The sequence below is a fragment of the Corvus moneduloides genome, chromosome 1 (genome assembly GCF_009650955.1).
Source record: "Corvus moneduloides isolate bCorMon1 chromosome 1, bCorMon1.pri, whole genome shotgun sequence".
Lineage (NCBI taxonomy): Eukaryota > Metazoa > Chordata > Aves > Passeriformes > Corvidae > Corvus > Corvus moneduloides.
Window position 1 is genome coordinate 68,716,464 of NC_045476.1, and position 24,091 is coordinate 68,740,554.

Below are 24,091 nucleotides of genomic sequence, written 5' to 3' on the forward strand. Positions count from 1 at the left end.
AGCTATTTTCACATCATCATTCTTCCCTTGATCGAGCTACTCTTTTCTATTAAAAAGATTTTAAAAGGCTTCAGGCTGTACAATTTTATATGTTTTAGCACAGCATGTTCATGAAGGAAGTGACTTGAAGCAGGTGTGATTTCAGGATATGTCAGTTGACCTTAAAAGTAAGCATGAATTTTAGCACAGTGATTTCCACAGGCAAATAACCACATCTATCCACATTCATGTCAAGAGAAAGATTAGAACTAGAATCTCCAAATGTCAAGCTCATGAAAGTAGTAAAAAAGAAAAAAAAAAAGCACATGAAGAGCAATAGCAGAATCTCCCACTCCTGACCCCATCAGAAGAGGTGAACTCCGACAGGCAAAAGGAAATATAATGACAGTGCCAATGAAGCAGTTATGCAGCTTCACTTGCAAGGTTATCACTAGGATATCACAAGGATACCTCATTAAGAACTCACATCTAACAGGACTTCTGGGCTGAAAGCTCAAAGGAAATTCCGTGTGGTACTTATATTGAGATTTGCACATCTTCACACTTAGACCTGGGCTTGACTTCAGCACACACAAGACTTCAGCAGAGAGATGAAGAAGAAGCTTAACTATTCAAGTAGTAAAGCTTGGTTTGCCAGAGAGAAGGTACAGATTGCATTTTCACCCTTTGTATGATTCCTGCCCTCTGTCTTTTAACACAATAGAATGTCTTGGCCGTAACAAGAAAAAAGAGCTAAGTATAAAAAAAGTCTCATAGCAGATGTGGAAACAAAGGAATAATTTTTTTCCAAAGAACTGAAAATGAGGCCTGTATACTGTTGAGGGAGAGAAAATAGATCAGGAATTCTGGCAGTGGGAGGAAAGGCATATACATAGACCTGCAGAAAGTTAGAGAGATGATTTGGAAACGTAAATCACATTGCTGTGGTATCAACCAGCCATAGCAATGTCCCTATAGATGGGACTAACCATCAGGTAGGTCCAGTTAGGCTTGGTTTCCTGTTCCATAGTGAAGCTTTCTGAAAAAATTTCCTGAATATTCAGTAAAAGGCAGGAAAATGCACCTGCAAATGAACCATTTCTTGCCAGAAACTCAGTGTGCACTTTTTAAATCACAAGCCCTCACTATAGTCAACGTGTGCACTCTCCAGGAGTGTGGCCCTAGCTCATAGCCAGGGTAGAGGGTAAGCGATAGAATAAAGCTAGGAAGAACCCTCCCAAAGAGGACAAAACTGAAAAAAAACCCACCTCAACAGATTCCAAATGCAACTTTAATTTTACATTATTACCTGTCTCCACGAGGATTTGGCCAAGGAAATTTAAAAAATGTCACTGAGTGTCACTTGGTGGTCAGGATGTAACTGTAGTAAGGGCACTGCCTCAGCAGTTTCAGCACCTCTTTAAGGCAGTCTGAACACTAAGTCCTGAATCAGCCTCAGGATTGAACCTTACACAGAACCTCGTGTGCTTGCCTCTGAGTTCTCCTCCCAAAATACTAAAGGGTCAAAGTACAAGAGAACTCAGCTCAAAAACTGTTGTGGAGTGATGTGTGGGAAGCAAAAGCCTCCTGAAGACTGCAATTTCCTTCAATGATTTTGGTGCTATTATATGCTCAGTTTCTGCCAGAAGTTTGTGTTCTGCAAGCTTCTACCCAGCAGCATGAGAAGGGGGAAAGATATTTCTTTTAAGGATTTGATTCCTGATTTATGCACCACTGAAGAGCCTTGTGACAAATTATTTTGCAGAGTGCGTTAAATAATATAAAAAGAGGATTCCAACACATTATCAGAGATAATTATGTTAAGAGCAGCTTAACAAGCAACTCTTTCTCAATCTTGCTACTGTAATTCCCCATGTGCATTTAACCTGCCTACAGTGGAGAGGCAAGATGTACCATTTAGACCTTTGCTCTAACTTAGGGTGTCAAGGAAGCCCCAGTTTTGTGAAGAAAGCTGGCACTTTTACAGAGAATTCACTTGAAAAACATTTGACATGGCATATTTTGTGCCAGCATAATTTCTATTATGAAGCAAGAGAAGAGAGAAAAGAAAAAAAAAAAGGGAAAACCCATCCCTGACCTGCAATTTTTGGTGAACGCTGGAGTAACAAACAGGATACGTTGCTTTAAGCAGTGAACAGAGGATATGAAAGAGAAACTGGAGCTACTGGGGTAGCTGAGGGGAAGAGGGAAGGACAAAGGAGTTTCCACAGGAGAAGGCTGTAAGGACACAGGGCACAAATCCATAAAGACACAGGCTTCACTGGTTCCTACACTCACACAGCAACTTGCTTTTCGAGGAGGAAGCCATTTCACTATTAGGCCCCATTGTGCTATTTTGAACAAGAAACCTACTTTTCATTACCAGGAACCAACATTAGCCCTCTTCATGTCTGTCAGACTCAATCTCAGATGTCTGGCAATTACTTGAAATTGAACTCAAAACAATACTGAGGTTTTATTGATAGCTTCTCATCAGTTGCTTGCTGTTTCTTGCCTTTCAACCAATAGGCTGGAGAGCATCCAATTCTCCTACACCATGCCCAACAGAGTCAAATTTCAGAGAGGTTATTGATTGCAACTTGACATTTAAAGAACATACGACCACTGTGGCATGAACAGCTTTTTACCAGCTCATAAATATTGCTAGGTTGAAACATCCCCTTTCTCATGCTGAAAATTGAAACGTTATTTCCTTGTTTCTCTTCTGGCTCAGCATTTTAATACTGTAATTTGCAGTTTCCCTAGATTTCCAAACTGTGCAGCGATAAATGCTGCTGTGAAAGTTCTTTCAGGTAGCCAATCCCAGAGCCTCTGCCAGCTGGACTAAACAAAATCAGTCAAATCTTGTCGAGCAAGAATTTCAAAGAGAAGAAGCCATAGATATGTCAATACTTCATGGATTTTTTTAATGAAGTCTCTTGGCAACAGAAAAACTATTGGGGTTTTTTCTGTTGTTATTTTGATCAGACTCTGGCCTTTTACTTGCTGGGAGGGATGGAGGGATTCTGTCAAGAGAAGGTCAACATCTCGAAGATGTGACTTGTTTATAGTGAAATTGGCCTTTGCAAGGCTAAACCAGTGCTATTGTATGCCTCTGATTCCCACTTTTTAGGACCCCACTTTGAATCAAATGCTAAAGCTAATGGTCTGTTGACTGATGTGTTAAACTCTAAATTTCCCAGTGACTTGGAAATGATCTGCCTCCTTAAAAAGTAGACACTAACTGAAAAGAGAAAAAAAACCACATGGGTTTCATACACGTTTTTGTCTAAAATTCAACTGTCAGACTTCACTCGCTAGAAATCTGAGATGAAGTCCAGGACAGATTCTGAACAAATTAAAATGGTGTAATAATTGTTTCTAGAGGGTTTATTAATTACTGCAATATAAGGCAAATATAATGTTTTGCAACCTTTTTCACACTCATCAAATTCATTTCAGAGCAGAGACCCCTGAACTGAACAGGCCCATTGGGTTAATATTTTTACAACACCTATTTAAAGGCTGATGAGGATCAGCTGTAGTGCATTAAATAATCTGTGCATTTTGTCACCTGGTTTACCATGATATTACTGAGACACAGCTTGCCTGTACACGTTATGTCCTTTCAGCTGAAAATTTGTTTTCCTTATAGAAGTTATCTCTCTCTCTCCATTAAAGCTCATAAGTTGCATTCTTCTAAGATGCACTAAAAAGAGAACTGGTTCAAAGGATATGACGCATGCTCTTCCATTACAGAATGCATTTTGTTTTTAAAAAATACGCACAAAATCCAATTACATTAATATTTTGGCATTTTTGTGAATTTTTTTCAATTATGATAAAATACATTATTCCAAGAATATAAAAATATTTCATTTGGAGATTATTTTTTGCTCTGTGTTACTGTATAGTATGTGTTATTTTCCTTATTCATTAAAATTTTCCATATATCAAGCATCTACTGACTTCTATCATCTTGATATTAAAAGATATAAATATTTCTACTTATAAAAGTAATACAAAATTTATATAACAAATGCTTTTAAAATAAGATTCAGCACCTCAATCAAGTAGAAACAAAACATTTTGATGTTTTCTATTTGTTATTTTCACAGCACTGGTTCCCTGAAAATTTCAAAATCGTGATTTGGAATTCAGATTCAGAAACCTGATCAATTTGAGAAGTTTGCCATTCCCTGAGGAAAAGGGATTGTCTGCTGCATGCGGGTGTAGCTGTACCCTCTGCACAGAAAACTCCAACACAGGAGAGCTGTCACAGCCGGGTAAGAAAGCTGATGACAGGAACGGCACTGCTCAGAAGGTTGGAACTTTAGCTGGACTCCAACACTAACAGTCAATGTGTGATACCCACAACTATTATAAATGAGCCCTGTAACCTTTAATCAGTGATGTGACTTCCAAAATGAGAAAAAAAAAATTAATCCACCATGAAAATAAGTAAATAAACACCAACCATGAACAAACCCTCAAGCTCACTGCAGTGCTAAATGTTTTTTTTCTTTTTTTTTTGTTTTAGCAGTATAGCTATGTGTTAATTATACATATTGCTAAAAATTCCACTGTGTGGTAGAGCAAGTACACCATTTTACTTTAGAAAAAATATTAGTAAGAGCAGTGGTCTGATTCAGTTGAATAGAAGCTGCGATTTGGAGGGACCTGCAGTGTTATCACTTAGATCGGATGATTTGTGTACCAGCCAGGTGAGAACTAGCAAGATCTATATGTAGGCAATCAATTCTGAGACATTTGGTTTCACATAAACTTATAAATATTATTTTCAGATGCCTTTTTCGTAGAGTAGCAGAAAGTCCTTGTGGGAAACTAGAAAGACAAGGACTCAAAAAAAAGAACTGCTCAAAAGCCAGTAAAGCAGTTCAATTTCCAGCTCTTCATTTTGGTCAGAAGAAGGAAAAGAATGGCTGTCCTCAGCCGTGCTGCCAAGGGCTGGTGGATGGGGCAGCAGCTGAAGCGGAAAGAAAAGGAAAGCTGACCAATCCTCAAACTACCCTGACCCCCAAAGCCAGCGAGCTGCTTCATGGGTGACTGCATAACTAAGCCATGAATGAGCCAAAAAGCCTGTAAAGATTGTCTCCCACTTGTTTTGCTTGTTCATGAGAATATGTTGCTCCTGGGAAGTGATGTGGCCAGCATGTTGTGAGTCATGAATTGCACTGATTGCAAGCACAGCTGGGAATCCTCTTCAGCCATTCCCAATTGCTTCCTTTCTCTAGCCTATTTTATCGTTTGATTTTTTACTGGCAGAATAAAAAAGTTACATTAAAAATAGGGCTTTGTTGCTTTTTCTGGCCCCAGCACTTCTTGGCAGCTGATTTCACTATCTCTCTTTCCCTTTCTTTTAATTTTTTCAAATCTTCATTTATTTAGAGAGCATCAGACCACCCTGCTCTGTCCAGAAAGTCTCTGCTCTCATTGGTCTGGTGACTTTCTGCGGCGATTCTTGTTTGCAGCAGGTTGCCCTGGTATCACACCCCCTTCTCCTTTTCCATTCTGCCTCCTGCCCTGCTCTTGCACAACCACCCATTTTGTGTATGGGCTTGATGCTGGAAATATCTTTCGTTAAACCCTATTATTGGCTTTCCAGCAGAACTGATAGCTGAAACCCTGGCACTGTAACTCAGTAAAACCTTTTTGTGTTCTTCCTTGCTCTTTTCTCATACAAGAACCCAGAAATTTTCCCTGCAGGCTTATAATTGTGCTGCCATTACAGGATGTGTCTTTTAAGCCAATCATCTTAAATGCCCATCTTTCTGTGGTCAGAGATACTTTGTGTCAGAAAAAGCAAATCTCCCTCTCTCCTTGCTGTGCAGACATCCCGATGCAGAAATTAGGCTGTGAAAATCTATCTCCTCACAATCCAAAATAAGAAATGAGCCTCACATCAAAGTCAGTGAAAAGTCTCCCACGGGCTTCAAGTGGCTTTGAGTGAGATACTGAGGGTGAAGCTGAGGTCTCTGCACGATTCAAGTTCCTCTTTAAACAAATTGATTTATGAGAATAGGTATTATTCATTATCAGAAGAGTAGTATCAACTTTGGAAATTTTTCCTTATTCTGGGAACTACTTGGCAACAAGGGATTGGGACACAGAGACCTGCTCCCTTTCCCTCTCCCTCACATGTACCCGGCAGCTGCCTCTGGCATGAAGAGCCCTGTGCTAAGCACTGCTTTTCAGCTCCACAGTTATTTTGCCTGCAGGCCAAGCAATATTTGACACATATTGTATCCTGTTTCTGCTGCGTCAGCAGTGTTTGTGTAAACATGTTAGCTCATCCAGGCATGAAACTCACAATTGTTTTCCCACTTGCAAAACAAACCACGTCCAATAAACCCAGGGGACGGGGTGGTTATTCAGATTTCTACTAAAGCTGCTCAACATGAGAGAAGTGGTTAATAAAGTTACTACTCTCCTTGGCGATCCGTCAGCTGCCTCTGACATATGAAGTGTTGCTGACATGGCAGGAAGTATGACATTGCCTTTCAGCAGCCCCATCCCCTTCCCTCTGAGGGGACTGAGCAGGTTGAGAAGTCTGATAGGTTGTATCTCCTGATGGTAACAGGGGTCTGGCTCCCTTTCTGTTCAGTGCACAGCAGAGGAAATAAAGCACAACAGCATCATGTACAAATCCTACTTAGCTGGGACTGGCTGCTGGATCCCAGGCTTCTGAGATCCAGCAGCTGTAGGGCAATCTTGCTGGAAGTACAGAGGTGAGGTTAGGTGGATAGTTGGAAGCAACCTGGGGAAGAAGGAGCAAAAGGTCTCTCAGCTTGGGGAATGTGCACAAAACCAACATGTTAGTTCATGCAGATCTGTTTTCTAGACAGACTCCCATCCATTTCTGAGTATCAAGGGATAGGAAACAGCAGGAGCAGCCAGGAGATATATTTACCATTCTCTGTATTTATCCTAGATACACCACAGCAGACAAAGCATCTCAAGATGCCTTTTAGCCCTGCAGGCAGTGAGAGCATGGCAGCCTGAATTCATCCCACCTACCTGAGCATTGAGCCCTTTCACTGATTTGGGAAAAACAGAGAGAGAGAGAGAGAGAGAGAGACAGACAGACAGACAGACCACATGATAGGATGTGCAAACACAGGGCAGGAAGAAGTGCCCTCTGCCAGTACCTTCTGCTCCACACATTGGGTGAAGTCAGGCAGGACGTTCCTGAGAGGATAGGCCTACATTTTGTCCTCCGCACCAGCTTCTTTGCTCCTGGATTCAGTTATAGTTGTCATTGTCATTGATCACATGAGGTCTCACACAGACTTTATTGAGGGCAGTAGCTGAGACTAGCCGACGTGCTGATCGCAGCATTCCCTTCTCTGCCCCACCTCTCTCTCACGACTTGTGGAGGGAGGCTGCTGCTGGTGCAGCTCGCTTAATCTCCTACCTGTTTTTACCCACAGGTCTGCACACCTTCAAATTGTTTTGCAAAACAAACAAAAACCCAAACCTTCCCAAAGTATCTCTGTTAAAGAGACATGGTCTTCGTGCAGGTTCGTGCAGGTTCATCCAGGTTACGTGTCCCCTGCTTTTCCAGCAAGTGCTCCCACTTTCTGTAAGTTTGGTGCTTCTGAAAGCCTATGGAAAAGATTCATCCTATGCACAGTAGAATTTAGGATACATTAATTTGGGTCTGCATTTTGGAGAAATAGGGAAACCTTTATCTTCTGAAAATTGTTCATTTTGTTAAATCTCTTTTTTGATGTTAATGTATACTATTTCTTATATCTCTTTTTTATATCAATAATTATCTTCATACTTGAGCCAAGAATATTGAATGAATACCTTTCACCAAATCAATATGAAATATCTTAATAAGATCCATTGGGCCTTTTCCATTTAAGCTCTGATATTATGAACCAATGAGTTTTAAGCAGCCTGTTTATTAAATACAGTCCTACATTACACATCATTCCTCAGGGATGGAGACAGAGCCTGGACCTAGCTGTTCTTTACTATCAGAAAGCACAGCCCTAGGGTCTGGCTGAAAGGGGGAAGGAATATACTGAACTGTGACAATGTTGTGTACAGGCAAGCCATGGGTTTCAGGAACACTTACTTTGCCTTTATCCTCCCAAAGTAAACTATATTGTACACAGTCTGTAGATTTTGTGCTCCAAAAATGGAAGGATAAAAAAAATTTGAAATCAGTTTTGTCCTTGGAAACAGTTGTTTTGAATTAATTCCTGATTTTATTAGGTGTTATTATTTATATGTCTGAATCCACAAAGTACATAATTTCAAAAGTGGATGGGTTTGGTCCATGGCAAGGGACTGAAACTCAAATTAAATATAAAAGCAAATTGAAGTCTTCTAAGTTAATCTATGAAGCTTTATACATGTTGGATAGCAACAGAACTAGCAGTTCTGGATAACAGAACTGTATCTGGACTGAATTTGACACATTATAAAATTATTATTCAGCTGTCTAGGGCAGCAAAGTCCATCTGAACAAATCATCATCTCCATTTCAGGATCATGAACTAGTGTGAAAAAATATGAGGATTTGCATTAATTTTAATTAGATTCAGGGGTTAACCTGCAGGGGTTTTTTGTTGACTGAAAGATACATGTTGTATTTAAATTACTTTACTGTAATGAGTAATAGTTTTCCCAGTGAATCTGCCAAAAATACACCAATGTGATTTTAAGAAAATAAATGCTATGTTGCCCTGGCACATAAAGTATATTCTCTCTTCTCCTGGAAAGTGATCTGGAGTCTGGATGCCTGAAGGAGAGTAAAATGGGACTGAAAACACTATTTTAAAGCTCTTTATACAATCGGTGTAAGAATGGTGCAGTGCTACTGAGAAACACATCCCCTCCATTTGACAATCAGATAATTGTTGAATACTCTGTGGTGCATTTTTCTTCTAACTCCTGACTTGTTGATTGAATTCTGGAAAGCCGCTGTACAGAATTATCCTGCTGCATGAGGTAAGTTTTACTTTGGGGTCTCAAGGTATGCTTCAGAAATGTCAGGGGGTTGAGCTTCGTGGGCTCAGCCTTATGGGGAATTGTAAGAGAGAATTGGGTTGTGAGCTGTAAAACCTGCCTGCAGAGGCACATGGCAGCACAAAGCAGCACATAGCAGCACACAGAGGCTTGTCTCCACCAGACCCTGGGGGGAGGAGGTGTCACAGGGCAGACCCATATGGAGAGGAGCCTGCCAGGAGCTGACAGACAGGTGAGCAGTGAATGATCATCCCACAGAAGGACACTGAGAAAGTGTATTGTTGATGTGGTAACATGGGATAGGTCACGCCATATAAGGAAATACTGTGCCTTAGAAAAGTGTATGAAACCAACTCATTCCTTTGAATAAACGATTCAGATTCCCTGCCAGTCTGTGTTCGTCATTCAATGGCTGATAAATGGTGCCCTGTGTGAGGAATTTATTATACGCCTATCTGTGCATCCATCGGTGAGCCCCATGGGACTTGAAGTGCCGCGGAGAGAAGCAGGAAAGCTGGCCAGCGATAATCCCTACAAGTTGTAGGTGAGCCATGGGGGTCGTAGGGGATAGAGTATCCCAGGAACAGAAAATCCCAGAGACTTTAAAACAGATTTTAAAGAAACATGGCAGGAAAGTTGAGTCTACAGATTTGAACAGACTCTTGTTCTGGGCAAAGAACTGTGATTCAACTTTAGATAGTATTTTTGATCGTCGGACATTGGACACTTTAGAAGATGCATTGTGGAACCGAGTCACACACGGCAACACAGCACTGACAGAGCTTTTGTGTCCGTGGAGGACAGTGTGTAAGGCGCTCGCAGCACAGGTGGCACCCAGAGACTGGTCAAAGAAAGATGCTTGTGCCACCGCAGCAGCCGTGCCGAGCCCTTCTGCACCACCAGCGAGCGACCATAAGTCTGTTGGGGCTGTGGGAGGAGAACCAGAAGATGGCCCCTCGTCCCCTGACCCATCTGACCCTGGAGGGAAGCTGGAGGGTACCACAGAAAAGCACGCACGGCCCTGTGCCATGCGGCATCAGCTGGAGGCGGGTCACGGCGAGTGGCTGGAGCCAGGGGGGAGCGTGTTCTCTCTCCGTTTGCCTTCTGTGAGAGTGCAGAGGCAGCAGCAGACGCGGCAAGGAGAGAGCATGCGGGGCCACAGACACTAGCAGCCACGCCACGCCGGCAGGCAGCCGCGCCATGGCGGCGAGCACACGGCGGAGCCTCAAAGCGGCGGCGAGCGGCAGAGCTGGGTCACGGCCACGCCCGGCAGCCGCCCCCACACCGCAGATGGGCGGGATCGGCAGCGCTAAGAGCTGGCGGGGCCGTGGCTCCACTCAGCACATGGCAGGAGCCGCGAGTGGCTCTCTGCATGTGGGAAGTGAGGAGACAGGCCGGCAGACCTCTGCAGGCCGCCGGACCCACAAGGCCACGTGTCTGGCAAAGCCCACACGGCTGGCCCAGCCCACGCAGCTGGCGGGAACAGCTACAGCCAGGGCTCCTGTCCCTTGCAGACTCTTGGGAGCTGATACTCTGCTGGAAAAAAGCACTAAGTGGACCCATGACCCCTTCCGCAGGGGTGGGGGGGGGGAGCTGCAGCATATCACCTTGTAACTCCTCTGCATTGTTCTGATTGCTTTTTGTGATGAATAATAATTATAATTTGTAAGCTATTTTTTTAAAGCAAGAATTAGGCTTGTTACCTTTTGAAACCTTTTGAAACTACTTAGTTAATGTTATTATAATTGTAATTTTCCAAGGCCTGAATTTATATATATTCTGTGAAAGTATTTAAGCAGTTAGTAATATTACCTTGCTTATTTTCACTTGGTGCGCACTTGTTGTTGTATTGGGTGTATTATTTCACTGTTCATAGTAAGAAAACTGCATGCTATGTTACACATTTTCCTGAATTTGGTAAGTTGAAAAATGTTTGTGTTACATATTGTTAGAACAGAAAAGGGGGAATGCACAGATGAGGTATGCCCCTGTGAAAGACTGTAAAGAAGTTTACATGTTCTTAATTTTTCAATCGCATTCAGAATGATATAAATAATGTGTTTAAACAATTTTGTAAGTATTTTAGGGAAACCCTCTCAGTCAAAGCTTAAGGCTCTGGCCAAGCCCTAGCCCTGGCTGACTAGGGATTATACCATCAGATCCAGGTGTTCCTGCTCTAAAAGTGTAATCAAGTCATTTTGACTTGCTAATTTGATCTTACAAAAACTGGACCCTCTTTCAAAGTAAACTTAAAAGTCTTGCCTAGGAAGGACTTTCTAAGTCCTTACTATGAAACAGGACCTTCCAGCAGTTGAAGACTCTGAGTGATGGTAAAAGCTTTAGACAACTTTATGTTGTTTCTCAAAGTTCTATCTGTTCAATCACTGTCATAATTCTTATTTGTATAAAACAGAAAAGGGGGAATTATGGGGAATTATAAGAGAGAATTGGGTTGTGAGCTGTAAAATCTGCCTGCAGAGGCACATGGCAGCACAAAGGAGCACATGGTGGCACACAGACTTGTCTCCACTGGACCCTGGGGGAGGAGGTGTCACAGGGCAGACCCCTACGGAGAGGAGCCTGCCAGGAGCTGACAGACAGGTGAGCAGTGAGTGACCACCCCATAGAAGGCCATTTAGGAAGTGTGTTGCTGATGTGGCAACACGGGATAGGTCACACCATATAAGGAAATACTGTGCCTTAGAAAAAGAGTATAAAACCAACTCACTCCTTTGAATAAACGATTCAGATTCCCTGCCGGTCTGGAACCGTGATTCAATTGCTGACAGGGGGGTTGAGCTTTGTGGGCTCAGCCTTTTATAGTGAGCTGCTGGGGAAGAGAAACACATTTCAGACAAGTGCTAAATCCCAGCTAAAGGTGCACAATCTTCCATGATTCTGGTTTTCTTTTAGCCTCAAGATCAACTTCTGCTTTTAGAAACACTCACAGTTAAATCCTGTTGTGTCTCAGATGAACATTTACAAGAAGCGAGCATTTATCCTCAAATACCAAAGGCTTTTGAAAAGCTCTGTCACTTCTCTCAGATGATGGAAAACAGCATTTGTGGAAGAAATACTATTCTCTAATGACTGCCTGCTTTAATCCAGAGGACACCAGAGGCTAAATAAACTGAGTGGGTTAAGCCAAATGTGCATACAGTTCACATAGGCCTTGCTCAGGCTAATGGATCATTGTATGCCAGGATATAATGGATAGATTGGCAAGTGTGTGTCCCTTGCTTGTTTGATGCAGTCTCTGGATGAGCATGTAAGGCCACGTTTGCTTGCTTTCCATAGTATTCTTTCTTACAGTCAAAACTTAATTTGTATTCTCAGAATGGTATAAAAAGTTCCAGAAATAATTCAAAATAATTAAAAATAAAAGGGCAGGAATAGGGTGCCAGGGAGGGGAGCATTTTCTCTTTTAGCCTCTGTTTGTGGATCCCATTGTGCCAAGACAGAAAACAGTGAGATGTTCAAATATTAATAAAGTGGTAGCACAGCCAAATTAAAATGCCCCAATTCTCATAAGTAATGTTTCCAGCAGAGCACAAAAGAATAATCAAGCCCCCAAACTAGTGAAGGAGAATTTATGACCCATCATGTGAGCTGCCAAGAACTCCCTACATGCCTACATTGAGGATGGCATGGAATTGCTCTGCCTCTAAAACTTTACCCAACTCCGTGCTACAGAAGAATCCAGTGCCATGGAAAGTCTTCTGCTCACTTCTTGAGGCAGTCAGTCCCTGCTTAGCACGTGCCTCCATACCAGCACAAGGACAAGCAGCACGGCCTTCTTTGAAGTGACAACTCTCGCAAAATGAGGAGTGGCTCAAGTTGTGCTCAATGTGCAATCCCACATTACGATGCAGGGAAAATCACCAGATCCTGGGGCCATCAAAAGTGAAGTTGGACACTGAAATTAGTGCATCAGCAGGGGAAAAAGGGATTTGGAATTTTATTTTATTTTATTTTATTTTATGTTATGTTAAGGGCAGATTCAAGGGACTTTAAATTTCTTGAAGGTGCTGTTCAAGCAAACCAGCCAGATGGAAGAGCTTAGACACCAACCTATGCATGTCATATGAACTCATCCTATGTGCTGTACACAATGCTCTACATCCTGACTGGCCTTTTCCTATATGGTTCAGGTTAGACTTGAAACCTATGTGCTGTGATATCATAAAGAGTTTTGTGGGTTTTAGCATGAAGTGAGGAAGAAACTCCAAACACTCTTTTTCTAATACAGCTCTTCTCTACATTTCTCTCCCTTCTACACATTTGGACACTAAAACAAACTGAACTAACATGCAGGCATCATGGTCATCTTGCTCCCCAGCTCTAATGAATTTGAAACAGAACAGTTTTCTTTACATGCCCTTCCTGTGTAATGCATTCTGTAATGCACTCTTCTCAGAGTGGCATATCAGATTTTTATTTAAGTGTCTTTTCTTATTGCATTCAATAGTCAAAACCCATCTCTCTAGACTGTTTTTCCATTCCAAAACATGTGCTACGTACATTTCAGCTGTGATTTTGGTCCAATCCTTGATGAGATATGGAAACGTTTCCTGATATCAAGCATCCTAATAAAAATTTTGAAAGGCAGCACCTATCATTTTATCCTTAATCTAGCCATCACAGACTTCTCTACCAAAGAGGTCATCTCTCTAACTCAGGTAGAGTTTGCCTTTTACCAGAATTTTTTCTAGTGCTAAAGATACATATTGTCCCTCACTTTTCATCTTGCATTGTTAACACATTTTATAAACTGTAGCTCTCTATGCTTCTCTGTGTCTTCGTATAGAAAAGGGAAATTTCAAATAATCAAACAAAGTGGATGTAAATCAGTTTCTAGAAATGTAGATTTAGACTCCTCTACTCGCCCTTACTGATCACTGGTAGCGGCCACTTTCTACAAGTCAAGACTGAAGACAGGTATCTTTGAGAGTGCCCCTCTTTCAGGGTTTAAATATACAGCTCTTACATGCATCCCTGCCATGCAAAGTAGTAGGATGCTGCTGCACACAGTCCTGAGAAGACTCACTGCTGACTATAATGCTTGTACCTGTGCTCTCCGTATCAGGCATTTATCTTCTGTTCATCATGCTGGAGTCTACCACAAGCTTCACTGTCTTCTCCTCTTGTCTTGCTATGATGTATGTCAGTGTTATACAGATATGGGTCACTTGAGGAGAGTCATGCACGTTTTGTAACCTCTCAGTGCATGTGGTCTTAATCCATCTTGCGGTGAGTTAAATTTACACAACATACAAAAGGAAACAGTTTCAAACCATCCTTCCGTCCCTAGCACATTCAAGAGCAAAACTCTACAGAAATAATATAGGAGGCTTGCTTGGTCCTCTTTCAGTTTACTAGAAATTTTGGCTGATTAAAGCTAGAAAAATAGACACTTGAAGAATTAATTCAGGTTTGCATGTTCCAGTTCAGGCAGACAGCTGTGGTACCTTCATGACAGCAAAATCAATGCTGACACAGCCATACATGGACAACATTTACAGAAATGTAAAAAGAAAGGTTCCTGGCCTAAGATTCCAGCCTAATTGAGCCAAATGCAATAAACATGGTAATTATTTCTTCTCACAGTGAAGTGAACAATTCAATTTGGAAGGAAAGATGTGCCATTGCTATTCCCCAGTCCTGCTGTTATTTTATTTTATATGCACTGTTACTGCTCGTCACAGATATTTTCTGCATTTAGTTAGGAAGTACCTTTGCCAGAGAGTTCAATTTATGGCCTAAACTCGGGTTAATGTGGCTTCTGAGGGCTTGTCTGCATGGGCTCGTTAGAGTGCTATAATGGAAGCTGTTAATTTTCCATCACTAAGCCTTTCTGGACACTGTGGGCCGGGCGCAGACCGGGCGCTCACTGGAGCTTCAGCTGGCCGTGCTCAAGCGCTCTCTGGTCTGACAGCTGTGTGGCTGTGCGGGTGCCACGCTCTTCCCAGGCTCGGCGAGGAGTCTGGCTTTGTCAGCCCGGACTTGGCACTCCCAGACACGAGACTCATCTTTGGGGAGAGCTGGCAGGCCAGCCCCGCCGCACGGACAGTGCTCTCTGCCGCCCCTCCGAGAGCGATTAGAGGCTGCCGACTCCAGCCTGGAGAACACACCTGCCTCACAGCATCCCTGCTCCCCAGACAGACCAGCCCAACACACATCAGCCTCATTGCAGAGTCGCTGGGGAGGGCCCCGGACATCTGCCATCCCACACCCTTTACAGATCCTGCTTTTGAACGATTACAACTCTTGCAAAAGCAAGTGGACCCAGTGTGTGCATTTTATGTGGGTAGCATCAGCTCTGTCTGCCCAGCTGTCTGCAAAAGAAGCACCAACCTAGGGACTGTGTTGCTGCATTATATTCCTCAAAACTACAGTGCAGAAATGCTCTAGTCTGATAAAATTATGGAGTAGTTTAGCTATCTCCTCTTTTCTGCTTAGCACCAAACTGTCCCACATCTGAATTTCTCGCAACATTACACATCAGGTTAAAAGAAGGAAACTATCATAAATAAAAGTAAATAAATAAATAATAAAAGACTTTTCTCCCACAAGAAATGTGAAGTTATTTGTTAAAATATGTGCAATGCTTGCTTACTTCAGTGTCATGACCTTTGTTTCTTGCTTTGGAGCAAGGGCTCTGTCTATAGGGGTCTGAAAAACTGTCAACTTATATTGTTTCTGCCAAGGACTATACTACCACTCACCTGCCGTCCCCTGACCTCCCATGCACAGGCCAGCCTGGCATGCACTGCTGCAAGGGGAACACGCTCAGCAAGCAACATGCATTCAGGGATGCTCTGAGGAGAAAAAACAGAGTAAACAGTGGTGAAAGAAGGCAGATGCACAGATGTTTACCCTATCACTTCAGCACACAGTGGGCCTGTTGCAAAAGCTTAGTGCTTTCTCAACTGCAGAGATGGACTCATCTCAGGTGCATTTCCAGAGGGGAGAGAGCATGAGCAGGGCTTTAGCATAGATCAAAAACCTTGGTGCAGTATGGATAAGCCAGGCACAACTGAGCATACCACAGCTTAGTCCATGAGTAGATATCCTGAACTTCACGTACAAACCTCAGGTGGATTAAGTGCCATCACTGCAGGTGGAAATGTCTTTTGAGTGTATGGCTCATTTCACTATGCAGAAATACCTGCACACACCACCTATTTTTGCCCTGTTGAGTTCTTAACTACACTAATGAGGTGGTAATTTTTATATCAAAGAAAAATTACAGGTGAGAATGCTTCTCACATTTGTGTTATACCAAGGCTGAATGACAGAACGTGGGAGTGTAATTAGTGATTAATACTCAACCATAGGGGTAGACTGGTGTCTGTTGTGGAAGGAAATTACTAAATGAACTGCAGGTGTTGCAAGGTAGTTAGATAAAATGGGCCGGGAAAATTGCACTTTCTCTGAAGGAAGGTTAATAGCTGGCCTGGAAAACAGGCACTAAAGAAGAATAATTGTGTACATACATGTGAAATAGAGAAAAAATAGACCCTTCTTCTATCTCTGCACCAAAATATCTGTGCCCCTGCTCTGATCCAACTGGCACAGAAAATTCTGTAAAAGCACAATAAGTACCTCCCCAAAAGACCGATGACAAGATACACATCCATGAAAGCCTTGCCTTTTGTATTGTAAAAGCAAGGGACAGGAGAAAGCTTCACTTTAAAGAATTGAACCCTGAGTGGAAGCGGAGAACCCATGTTAAAAACTGCATGCAGGTTATGCATATGAAGATTCGTTAAAAGCCTGAAAAGAAGATGGTATAAGCCCTTGTCTAATCTTAACTGGGGACCTAGAGTATGCATAAACACTTCACCCACAGGCTATTCCATCCGGGTCAGGGTGAAGGTTTTTATTCCTCTTCCCAGAGTCTCTCTTGGCTGTGGCCCAACGCAAGGCTGCTCTCAGCACACTTGCCCTCAGCCCCAAAAGTCTTCAGCTAAACTAAAGCCATCATTGCCAAGGACCTCAGGTAAAAGAGAGAAGAAGGAAGTAAGTTTTGGTAATATTCCTCCCCAAACCAGAGGCTGTGGACTCTGAGTGCCTGCTGCACACACAAACAATCCAGCTTCGGTGGTGGAGCTGCATCAGACTAACTCCCATTCCTGGATCATCCCTGCTGGAACCAGGATATACCTCCCTCCTCCAAGATGGAAAAAGCTTTGACTGTGCTAAATTGATCTAGCCTTACTCATTCCCTTTTATTTCATGCAAACTTTGGCAGAGGAGATTTGGGTGCGAGGCATGTATTTATAGTGTAGCTTTTATGTATTTCTAGTGCAGCTTTTATGAATTTCTTTGTACCTTTGCCATTGGGATACATTGAAAAGAAATGCAGCATTCAGCATCACAGATGTTTTTGGCTTTACCTTTTCTTTGTCGTTGCTCAGGTGTCCAAGGGCTTAGAGGGAAATGTATTTCATATGTCAGAAGGAAAGACAGGATGTGAACTCAATTTCATCAGCTCCGTTTTGTTGTGAGCTGATACTGTGCTTGTAGCAAGAAGTCTCTCTGTATGGGCTGAGTTTTCATCAAATCTTGTGGAGGATTTTTTGTTGGTATTCTCATCCCAGACAAACCATACTGCAATCCATCACAATTCACTGAATGCTTAACGTACTTGCCAGGCTGCTTCACAGTTTTGCCATGCTTAGAGGTGCTGAGGAAAACATATTTTGTGTCTGTTTGCTATTACAGCAATTGCACTTATTAAGCTACACCTTTTTCACAGTTAGTATGGAAGAAGGCAAAGAAAAAATCTTCCCTTCAATCACTGACACCTCAGCTGTTTTGACTGCAGCAATTGAATCCAATGCATTTTGCATTCAAAAATGTGAGTGAAAGTTGTGTTTGGCAGAAAAGGGCACAGCCATTTTGAGACATGTGAGATCTATTCCCTTTTAGCCACAATTTCACAAGCTGTGGATGCTCCAATATTCAAACATGCTTGTTACAGTTAGCTCAGATCCCAAGTTCTCTGGTGTGTATAATTCCTGAGAAAGCAGTTCTTCTGGCAGATTAAGGGAACAGTTTGCTTTTGCCTGAGGCCATTAACATTTTAATAAAATGGTCGTCAAATGTGATAACAATTTATCTTTAGGGGACTTTATCTGTTATTAACCTTATTAAGTAACAAGTTTATTCTTGCTGACTTGTAGATTTTCCAATCTTCGTCAAGACAGATTCTGGTTTTTTCTTTTCATTTCATGTTCCGTTATGTTGTGTTCCTTTGCTAAAAGTCTGTTTGGTTTGCTTTTTGCACTGATTTTTCAATACTTTCCATCTCCTCTGAGTTAGGAGAAATGTATGATCTCATCAGAAGTGGTTAGAAGCAGTCTTTTACTCGTCTATCAGTCATTTCCATACAGGTAAAACTCCAGTTCTTCACATCCTGATTTCTCAGGCACTGGATTATCTAAAAATTATTTCCGTCCCCTAAAATCAAAATTCAGAGAACTAAAATTTGTCTAGCAGAAGCTATAATTATCCAAGGTTTCAGATGTCTGCCAAGATACCAGGGTTACCATTATTCAGTGTAATTAATGCTTTCACCAATTTAGAAAACTGTACAAACATCATGGCCTCATGCTACTAGACAATGAGCACTTTCTATGAGATGATAAATGTCTTTGCCTCCTATAGATTTATCAGTATCTTGCAGGTTCAGGATCCATGCTGGTCATATATAGGAAAGGCTGAACCAGTTAAGAAGAAACAGCTTTCAGCCCCCAGTCTCCAGTTTGCCCACTGAATAGAAACCACAGTCTAGAAGTAAACACAATCGTTATTTTTTTAATATTTTTTTAATAAGTTTTCCAACTATTTAAATAGGCGTTCACTTCATCCCTTCTTTCTATATACCCTCACATATTCATGCTATTACTGAGCTTGAAACGGAATGCTCTGGAAATTTTACAAGGAAGAAAAGTCCAAATATAAATGTTGTGAGCTCAAAATTACTTGCTAAACTTCAGGATGTTTATCTGCATGCACTTTGTATTATTTCTATTTTAATTGACAACTACTGTTTCTAAATGCAGCCAATGGGGGAAAATGGAGTGCAACAGTGCTGGGCTTGTTTACCCCTGCAGTGAGTTTACCCCCTTGCACCTGATTTACACGTGAATGCCCTGCAATATCTGCTGCATGTCAGGCTTGGTTCTCCTGGGTGGAAGTCTGCACTCTCCAGAGTAGGTCTCTCTGCTCAGTCATGGAGCCTGCAGTGTAAACTGAGCAGACCCTCTTCTGTGACTGAAAGAAAAGGTAAAAATCACCAGTTTGTGAATTGCTCTCCTACACCATCTTAACTTTTTGTAACCTGTCTAATAATAATCCATGAATCAACAACAGTGGAATGAACAAAAACAGTGAACAGGTTCCTCCCTAGATTATAAATAGAGATGAGTTTGAAAAGATTTATGGAGGATTTTGGGCTTGAAAAATTCACAGTAATAATGATTTGTTATTAAAAGTCATAAACTGTGACAAATACACAGGAAGCTCATTCAAACACATTCCTTTCAAATCATTCTGCATGAATCACTGACTTTGCAGAAGATGGCCTCTTGAGTCAGTAATAAAAGGCTGAAGACTGGGATGGCATTCCTAAATCTACCACAAAATATGTTTCTGGCATTAGTTAAAAATTGCTCTGTGGGCTTCCTCATCAATCAGTGTTGGGTGAATCAGGTCTCTGCCAACACTTTTATAAGAATATTAGTTCATTCGTGTCATTAAAGCCTGATCTAAAAAAAGATCTCTGAATGAAGAGCATTTGTAACAGTCCTAAAAACCCAAATTAAAAGCTGAAGTCTTTTCCTCTGAAAAGATTCCTGAAATTGTTTAGGTCTGAACATATATGCCTGTTCCCTCTCAGTCTCAGGAGACAAGTCATGGGTCAGATCCATGTCAGCCATGAGCTATGAAGGAAGTCTCTGAGCAAGCTCCATGGGCTATCGAAACTGCCTATTTCAGTTCTATTATAAAATTACCAAAAATGAAGAGTCTTCAGGGTCCTCTTTAAGAGGACAATTTAGCAGGCAGTCCTTCTCTTGGCAGCACTGTTCCCTAGGAAAGTCCTCGAATGGAAGCTGTTGAGACTTGAGTGCTTGGCCTGCCTCAGGAGAGCGATGAGCGGAAGACCTCCCTGCCAACACTCTTCCAGACGCAATTGCTAATTGATATTATTTGCTCTTTAAAATTCAGTACCAGTGAAGCTGCCCTTGCCACTGTGAGCAGGCAGAACAACCTACATCTACTTCATTTCCTACTTTATTGGCCATTGAAAAGAAAGGCAGTTTGCCCTGGTGCCGTACAAGGAGTGGCTGCAAGACAGCAACCATCCATTTCCACACAGTGTACAGGTTTGATTGTGTTTGGCTAATTATCTCATTAACCTGTACCTCAAGATCCGATTACTGTAGTGGTGGGTGACTGAATAAAAGGCAGCAGCAGTGGGTCTGAAGTGTGGGATCTTTGCTCACCTTCTTTGGGGTGTTCATATCTGCCTGAGCCAAATCATCCTTAAGAGAACCAACAAAATTTAGATTTTTATTATGATCATGAGCAAATAGCACCTCTCTCTCCCTCTCTCTCTCTCTCTCCCCCAATCCTCCCCCTTTCTTTTTTAGTAAAAATTGTACCAGTGTTGAATCACTCAAATAACAAAGGCTTGAGTTCAAAACCAGTCACAACTCGTGTGCAAGCATGACCTGAATGGCTTTGTGGCAGGGTCCATTTGTCAATAACATTTGTTAGAATAATGTTGATGTCACTTGAATAGTAGATGTTGATCTCATCACTCACATAGAGTTACAGGAGGTAAAATACTATGAAATTACTTGGTCCTTATTTTTACACCAAGTTCTAGAAGGTTGTGAAAGAGAATACAGGTGCAAAATGCATGCACTAAAAATCCCAGTGATATTTAAAAAAAGATTCATAAACCTAAACAGTGCTCAAACCTAACCAGTAACAAAAGGTTGACATGAGGAGACAAAGGGACTGTCTATAAAATTAATGGTAAGGAGCAATTAATTTGAATAACACTAGAAATTATATGGAAGTAAAAGAAGAAGAAAGGACTTATACTAATTAGAATCTATAAACTGTTTAGGGAGGAAAAGGTTCATGAACCACCAACATTACCTACAGGAACTTTTAAACCAGAAAAGAACAAGACTGGTGGAAAGTACACTTGAGATGAGCTTGAAGAAAGGCTTTATGATCTTTCAGAAAATATCTTCAATGCCTGACTAAAGAATATTTTGAGATGACGAACCCTATTTCTCCAGATAACGTTCTCCATTGCAAAGAATATTTATGTAATCTAGTCAGTCAGAGACAGAGATTATCACTACCAAAAACGTCACAAGTGATTCTGGGAATTATAGCCTGGGTATTCAAAATTTGGTGGAGTTTTTCTTATTTGGCAGTCAGCCTACAAAACCATTCACCCTGCCCGATTCTTAACAGCAGAGAATGAAATCCAGACAGAAAGCAGCCTTCTCCATGAGACACAGTTTGCCTCCTTACAATTGGAAATATTTTATTTTTTGCCTAAATGGGGATCATCAAGGACTTCGAGATCTACATGCCAGCAAGCAGCTCTTTTAATTAGAATTTTCTTCTGAATATCCTTCTGCATTAGTTTCCAGAAAACTTAGCAGACAGTGTTTTTCATTACTGGTACTCTCCCCATCTGTCCTTGTGAACAGGATATCTGTATAGGAAAAGAATTTGCAGGGCTGAGGAGCCTGCTTGGAGATCATTATGTTGGCAACTGTGGAAGAAGGAGAGGTGTAAGTCCCTTCTGTAGGGTGAGAGTTACCCGCTGGTTGCTCATCGAAAGTTTGATTGACTGATTTTATTTCTCTTTTGGTAATGTTTGGTGTAAGTTCTGGGCAGTGTTTCTAAGATCACATGGTCACAGGTTGGTGGTTTTCCCCCTTGAATTTCATTTCTTGCACCTAGAGGACACAATCTGGGCATGTGTTAAATTACAGAAGAGCTGAGAAACAGGATTTGCAAATGTTCCTCTGTTCTACTTTGTATCTGGATGCTTTCGTTGCAATGCACACAGTGCTGGTTTTTTTATTATTGTCAGCAGTGATAACAGCAACTGCATAGACCACCATTCCTGCCTGCTAGGGGCTTCCTGCGAACACAGGTGTCATATTTCCCACTCTTATCCTCACTTATGCTCATCACTGCTCAGGATGTCAGTGATAACCCTGTATTTTTCAGAGTCTGCTGTAGGAAGGACACCACCTTTTTCTATATGTCTGCCACCTTCCCCCTCCAGCCTTCGAGATAAGTGCAGCTGAGTAGCTCTTGCAGGCAGTCCCTGGAGCTATCAGGCTCAGAGACAGTGTTTCCTTAGGCAAGGACTTCTGTCTGGAAACCCTCCCTTTGATATGCCTATTGATGCACATCTTCCGTGAACTTCAGAGGGCCATTCAAGAGGAGTTTACTTGGTTTAGATTTCCATGATTCTGTAGGGACTTCAGTTGTTTGGTTTTTATTTTATCAGAATGTAAAGCAGACAAAAGGGGGACAACTTTAACTGTAGCCATTGCATGTGATGAGTTTTTGCACTTTATTATTTTTACTTGAAAAGTTCATATTCAACTAACTCCTCTGTCAACAGACACTCCAAGTCTATAAATAACAATGCAACAATGCATCCAGGTTCAAGAGTGCTTGTCTCTTCTTATTTAGAAGCTGGAGAGGTTGTAACATTGCACAGTGTACCAGGGCATGTCACATCGTGCTGTGTGACATCATTTGACCTAACCTCATAGAAGCTGAGTGGCATTATCCATGAGCCAGCACAAAAGAATTATATGGGATATTCTGAGCAGTGCAGGACTATCCCCACTGGTCCGATAAGTATTAAAATAAGTATCTGATAGACAATAGCCTAGTGATTTTGCCAATTGCTACTCACCTATTGCTTTAAAACCAACTCTACAGTTTGCCATGTCATTCCTCCTTTATCACAGATGAAAGAAAACCTGATATAATTTTTAACACACAAGCTATTCCTAGGCAAAACAAAGGGAAAACCTTTTTGTTCATTACATTATTTCTGACACTACCTTGGGATTCTCTGACCTGGGTAATCCAGAGGTGGGAATGGTCTTTGGTAACAATTGATACAGTTTTGCTGAACTGCGGTTTAAGCTTTATCCTATGCATTTTCTCCTGGGGCTAACACATGATTTTTATACTTTTTTTTCCAATTTAATATTTATTTCTGGTGCTAGACATACAATAGCACTTCCATGAGACAGCTCATACGATGGTTATGGAAACAATGAAAGAGCCCAGAAGTATCGCCTACAATGGGATGAGCCCTGCTTACGCTGGAAATACTGATCTCAGCTAAGTGAAGGTCTCTGTTGTGGAGCAAAAAATTCCTTCAGGACATCAGCATGCCACACAGCACCCAGGTGCTGACAATCCCCACCATGTGTGCTTCCATATCCAGTTTCCCTCTGTTCTTTGCTAGACTCATGGAAAGTGGTGCAGAAACAAGCTGGGGGGAATACAGGAAGCCACACACCTTCCTTTCCCCACACATTCCCCAATCTTCTTAACTCACACACTATTTATTCCTTTAACATCATGGTACAATCACACAAATAAAGAGACTCACTCTCATTTGCCTAGAGACTTTTGCTAGGCTCTCCAACTGAAGGCCAAACAGTTGTCTATTTCAAACAATTTAAAACCAAATCCACTTTGATGGAATATGGGTTTTGGTTCAAACTGTGAGACGTCTTGGATAAAAATTTGCAGTTCCATATCTGCCACGTAACATACCTTTCCACAGTTCACTAACAAAATAACAATATATATATATAATGGTTTAGGAATGGACAACAGACATGTTATTATGGCAGGATTTGATACTGAACCATGTAAGCAGGCACCAGTACAGCAGCTTCAGACAATTTTCTAGTGATGAGTGTAGGCAACAGATCTGCTGGACTTCTTCATGTTTTCATCTATTTGGACCTGGGCCATTTGGTTCAGGTAGCCTTGTTAAAAAGGGATTTGCAGGTCTTTGCGGTGT

The 24,091-nt window shown here is 41.7% G+C and overlaps 1 long non-coding RNA gene across 2 annotated transcripts in view; it reads right to left on the minus strand.

The window, feature by feature from the left end:
- Nucleotides 1-24,091, minus strand: part of LOC116446515 — a 115,418-nt gene that overhangs the window by 63,930 nt on the left and 27,397 nt on the right. Inside the window, exon 3 of one of the 2 annotated variants that reach the window (XR_004241258.1) lies at nt 15,685-15,800. The exons of the other annotated variant lie outside the window; for it this stretch is intronic. This is a non-coding gene — a long non-coding RNA (uncharacterized LOC116446515). Of the gene's footprint in view, nt 1-15,684; nt 15,801-24,091 lie in introns of those variants that run through there. 2 annotated transcript variants of the gene reach the window in all.